The sequence below is a fragment of the Pygoscelis adeliae genome, unplaced genomic scaffold (assembly GCF_000699105.1).
Source record: "Pygoscelis adeliae isolate BGI_AS28 unplaced genomic scaffold, ASM69910v1 Scaffold4, whole genome shotgun sequence".
Taxonomy (NCBI): domain Eukaryota; kingdom Metazoa; phylum Chordata; class Aves; order Sphenisciformes; family Spheniscidae; genus Pygoscelis; species Pygoscelis adeliae.
In genome coordinates this window covers 15,914,961-15,921,104 of record NW_008824986.1, presented here as the reverse complement: position 1 = coordinate 15,921,104, position 6,144 = coordinate 15,914,961, and positions in this window count along the sequence as shown.

Below are 6,144 nucleotides of genomic sequence, written 5' to 3'. Positions count from 1 at the left end.
CACTGGGGCAGGTGGCCCCGAGAGGCTGGGGCAGATATCTCCGTCCCTGGGGATACCCAAGCGCCGTCCGGCCGCAGCCCTGGGCACCCTGCTGCAGCTGACCCCGCGGTGACGGCGTGACCCTTCTCGCCGTCTTCTGTCTCTGCCTTTCACTGCCGCTGTGTTCCCACACGCGCTGCCGAAGGCGCGCAACAACAACAGACGGACTGGAGGGAACAAAACGAGGCATTAGCTGAAGGTGCTAACAGCTCCAGGAACCGAACCTGCTGAATTTCACACAGGAGATAATTTAGAGCACGTGTATAAATATTATTTCAATCAGGAGGTTGGGGTTTTTTCTCTTCTTAGTTAAGCGTGCATTACAACCTTTCCGAGTAGGGGATCTCACATCAGGCATTTCATGGTGCTCCCCAAGACCACAGCCCCAAGAAGCTGCCATATAGCAGGACTTCTTCACCCCAACGGTTTTTAGAGAGATGGTCACAAAAATACCTCCCCTTTTTGCGAGATCGGTGCACAAGTAATGACTAAGAGTCTCTTCTTCCCTAAGTAAACAGCATCTCGTTTTCCAGAACCAACCCCTACACATGACATCAAAGGTCTCTGCACCCACATGCCATGTCAGCGTAAATCCAGTGATGTTAATAAACAGAGTGCAGCTTCAGTTAACGCCCACCAATACTTCACTCCTTATTCTGATGGGTTGAAAAAAAAATGTGAAAAATTTGCTGGGCATCAAAAACCTGGAGTACGTTTCAGTGCTGGGAGCAGCAATTTCTCCGTGGAACACAAGGCTTTTTGGAGTCCAGAGCACTACATAAATGCCATTTTTTTAAATAAAAAATAAATTGAAAAAACTACCTTAGCAGACAAGCTGTCAAGTGAAAACAGTTGCATTTTTTATAGCAGATCAGGTAAAGTAAGTAATGGCATCTTTCCTGCAGGAACTTCTTAACAATAGAAAAGCAAGTTAAAATCATTGAATAATTCGGGTTGGAAGGGACCGCAGGACCGTATGTAGTCCAATCCCCTACTCATGGTAGGGCTAACTTCGATGTTAGATCAGATTGCTCCTTTATTTTGGCTAATTTACTTTTATATACATATAAAAGTATACACATACCTATATGCTTTATACCTATAAAACCCAGTAATGATTTCTTCAGTTCATAGCTTGGATGACTTTGAAAATAGAACGTGCTGCGTAAGTTTACTTAAAAACATTAACTGGGAGCGTTATTTCAGAGCAAGTTATTCTTCTCCTTATTCTTTCCAGGCACCTGGAATTTCAAAAATCACAAATGCAAATTTTGGGGTCCTAGAAAATGCTCCTTTGAAACCTTTTTACAGATCCTTAAAAACACCACTGGGATCTTAGAGAAAATCAATCTGCAAGCCATTCAGAGCTCATAACTGTGATGCACCGTATAGTACCAAAAGAAGGGGGGGGAAACGACCACTACTCAGACTCCACAGTCAGGCGGGTACTATATGGTGACAGTTTATCATGAGAGCCAGAATCCTTAAGCAAGCATACAGGTTCACGAAATAGTAACACATAACAGGACACAACTACATACACAGGGGGGGTAATACGACCTGTCGGTAAGGATCAAGCCGGTGGTCACAGATGGTTCGAGGATCTCAGTCCAGCTGAGAGGGAGCTCTGAAGAGCCTCCTCCAGTCCACGTCCTTTATGCTTTTGTTGCTGCATGGTCCCGGTAGATAAGCCCTTGGTTGGGTCTTTAGGCCCTTGACATAAGTTTAGGCCTCAGAACTGCGAGAGGTGTGGCAGAGGCGGACTTATCAAGGATGACAGTGTCTGAACAGGCGAGAGCTATGGGGCCTTCGCTCCATCCTGTCCGCCGTTTCTGCACAGTCATTGCTCACTTGTGTCCAGCTACATGGGGGCATGGGCATCACAATAACCATAAACCTTTGCATTTTCATTATTTTGGGAAAGATAATACTGCTTCAGATAATTAAATGTTAGTATCCTAACCGTCACCTCTAAAGCAGTGAAGAAGTCAGATGAAGGCATATGTCTTTAAAAACATTATTTAGGTGAGAGCATAAACTAGAGTAGGTTGTGGAGAGAACTCGTGGCCTCAGCTTTAACCTCCAAGTAATATTCTGAAGGCAAAAATCTAGCCATTGCTTTGGTCATAATATGCTGTGCATTCCATATTGCTAAAAATACATTAAAAAAATCAGGTGTGGAAAAGAGGTAAGGAAAAATTGTCCATTTTCAGGAAGCAGTGCAATGCAACACTCACTTGCTAATTGCCACGCAGCCCAAGCCTAAGCTTTGCTTTCAGAAATGCTTCTTTTGCCACTTCTACTCCTGTTCTGCACTAAGCAGCAAAGTTCACACTGCCTGGCTGCTCTGTAACACAGTCACCTCGGTACACAAATGCTTCTTATTTGGTCTTCTCTTCTAGTTATTTAAAGGCAACTGCAGAGACACCAGTGTACTCTGGCCCCAGTCCTTCTAAGATTTATGCTTCTGCTTTGCTGTACACTTTGTCCACAGTCCCAGTGACATTAATCATGTATGGCTTACTGCATCCCACCACACCTGGCAGAATTTCAGCTGATTTTCACCTTTTTTTCTGGACATTTTTTTCAGTTCAGCAGGACTGAAATCAGGTTAAGAAAATTGAGCCTGATTAGAGGATTTCTTCCTTAAAGGCAGGCAAAAAGGATTTTTTTTGTACTCAGCTGGACTCCCCATGGCTCTAGTCCCAGCACCAACGCTCAGACAGTTCTCTCACAGTACCAGCGCTTAGGCCAAATTTTCATCTAAACAGTATCTTATCCCCAGGAGGCAGCCACAGATACTTAGGGGATGATAATGACAGGACATAGAGAGAGCCCCTGCCCCAAACTGTCTGCATTCATATTAAATAAGAATGACTGAATTACTGTAACTCTTAGTTAGCCAGCCATAGCTCTCATTTGGCATGTACAAATGCTGAGGAAGACGATTTCTGAGTGAGAGAACTTACATCTGAAATACAGACAGTCAAACACAACAGCCTTCTCTTCTGCTGCAGACATAAGCTCTGCATTGCAGAGGCAGAAGCAGAATTTGGCCCGTATTTTCAAAAGGTTGTAGTTCTGGCTTTTGGCTCATGCTTTGTTATCTAAGAAAAAGAAAAGTAAGTGTTCATGTAATTGCTCAATTTCCAGGCGACGTTTATTAATTATACATAGCATTTTACAGCTTTGCCCACTGGAGGGGCTTACAATCCTATGCTTTCTCCTTCAACTAAAAAACTGTTAGCAACTCCACTTTAACGGACAACAATGAGGTGGCTGAAATAGCAATGTGCTGAACACCCCACACTCCTCTGGGACCACTGGTGCTGGAGGGCCATGGCTGGCATTGCCGAGGAGGAGCTAGGAGCAGAGTCCAGGTTGCCTGACTCCCATCCTCTGCGTTTGTCAGAAGGCTGGTTTGTTATAATGTCATTACTGCGGTCTGATTTGATTCCTGCATTTCACATCATGGCAAGATTACATGAAGAGTTATTATTTTCTTCATTAGGAATCGCTTTCATTGTCTAACTGTTTTATTCTAAGCAAGCAAGGTTTGCCAAGGGTCTTGAGGAAGCACCATCCACAAAGCCCCAGGAGCCTCATCTTCCCTCCCTGTGTCAGGTAAGGACGGCAGCACTGGTGAAGCTGCAGTCCCAGTGCTAAGGCCTTGCCACCACTGACGTGTCTAATCTATGCACAATATAGTTAAATCCTAACTGTGACTGTGATTATACAAGTGCTCTGAGTAAGTAACACCTGGAAAAATCTATTTTCATTATGCTGCTTGGACTGTCCTTTGTTCAGCATGTAGCACCACGGTGTCCCAGCTAGTTCCTAGGCACTTAGATCCTACAAAATGGAGCTAATGACACACTGGTACAGTTATTACAGAACCTACATGTAGGGATGCCCAAAACTCTTGCTAAAAATTGCAGGCAAGCTACATCAACCTCCTGTAGCTCCTGTGATGTTGCTCCTGATCAGTCTCCACGCTAACAGCACTCTCCCCAGTTACCTCTGACACTCCTTTGTATTTATCTTTTTCCACTGCTGCAGCCAGTCCTGTTATTTTTTCTTTTTAGAATTAATTTTACTGCTCTCATTTCCTGCCCTTTCTTGTTGCAGTATCCTGAGGCATGGAAAGTCCCAAATGACTGATATTTAAAAAACAAAACCAATGAAAACAACATTTGCCCTGGCTTGATCATTCTTTGCAACTACTAACTGCAAGAAAACTTTGTGCCAGTTCACATGCTGATAACGTTCTGTCTCCAGTGGGATACTTGATTTTCCTTTTCAAGTACATTGCATCCTGTCAATATACTTCCAGTACAGTCTGCAGTGTTAATTACTGTCATTTCAAAAGACTGTTCAGACTGGCAGCATTGTTTTGATTCAGCAGGCCTTGGGGATCGAAATGGCTAGCCAGCTGAATGTACTAGAAATGTGGATATTTTAAGTCACAAAGTCTAATTTTTTTTTTTTTTTTGAGAGGTTTGAATGACAGAGGAGTATTTCTTAATGCCTCACCAGTATTAGTGGTTCTTAGGCCCGAGGATTATTGGGCTAATCTTCCGGACAGAAGAACAAGGTGCAGGGAGGTAATGGAGGCTGTATGATCACAATTGTCCTGTCTCCCTGCAACCTCCTGTGTGCAACTGTGCCTACTCTGATGTGCAACGCTGGGCAATTTGGCAGATGGCTTTCCTGAAATCCCACCTAATCCTACCTAATTTCCCCTCCTGCTTTCAGAGCAGCCTCCGATACAGTCAGCTTCTACTCAGATTGCAGCTGAGTGCTGGAGGTTTGTTGGAGCCAGGAAGAGTCTTTCCTCTGATTTTGCTAGGTAGTATCTAAACCACCTAGAAAAAACTCAGCAAACCTTTGATGTGTTGTTCCCTTTCCTTTTGAGAATGCTTAGCAGGGAACAGTAGTTTGGCAGACAGGATCCTAGACTTAAACATGGAAGATTCAGACTGAAATGCCATCACAGCCAGACTGCAAATGACTTTAAGGCAAAATAGCTGTGCTTCAGTTTCTTCTCGGTGAACAGAGATAATTATTCCCTGCCCCACAGAACTTATAAGAATAACATCCATCACTGATTTTATACACTTTAATAATAGGTACAACAGTGTAGGCACTAAAATAGACCAGATTCATTTATTTTTGATGAAAGTTTAATTGCACAGCACTGGGAACACCTGAGAGCTCATCTAAGTAGTAGCATAACTGCAGCAGTGTCAAGGATGAAGTATGTTTTCCAGTGTAGATAGAGACATGAGGATGGGAAACAAAAGAAAAGGGGAAAACACCTTGTACAGAAAAGAAAGAAGAGAAAGGACAAATGAAAGCAGAGAATAGGTTGGAAATGGGAGCGGAAGTGATGCATTTTCTAGGCTGCAGGGCAAAATTCAAATAATTTAAAATACAAATGCATCAATTTGATGTATCAAATTTCATCATTCTTGCATAGATCTTACAGCCACCTTCTGAATTTGTGTGAAACAAGGATGTCTAACTGATGTCCTGAGAGAATTTTCATGCTATTGGAGAAATTACAGAAAGCAGCTATACACCTTTCCTGCTTGCTGAACCATGAACATTTGGCCTGAGATGCGGGTACGCCTGCTGCTGTGAAGCACTGACAGGCCAAGTCAGGAGAAGCCCAAAGCTGCTCAGGCACAGTCAGAGTTGTGAGTATAACCTGTAGGTTTTTCTGAAATTAAGAGCTAAGGACAGTGCTACCCACTGTTCTCTGTAGCTACTACTTTGTAACTCTTAATTATTCTTTCATCTTTTCGCATCACTAAGTGCAGTACAGTACATGGATCCCCAAGGAATGCGTGGGGTTACTAGTGCAACCATGGATGTTTCACTGTCCCCCACCGAATTCTGAAGACAGAGTGAGAAAATCAGTGGTGCTTTTGAGTAATAAAATAAAAGCAGTCTCTTGCAACACGCCGGGTGTAATACCACTTATGACTAACCCGTTTTTGGCCAGGGCTCTGACAACCATGCCATAGTTCAAGTGAAAGGCACACAGCCTTAGCTCTCGAGCACAGGGACAGGCAGCATGACCAGAGTGCCACGGATGAGGAA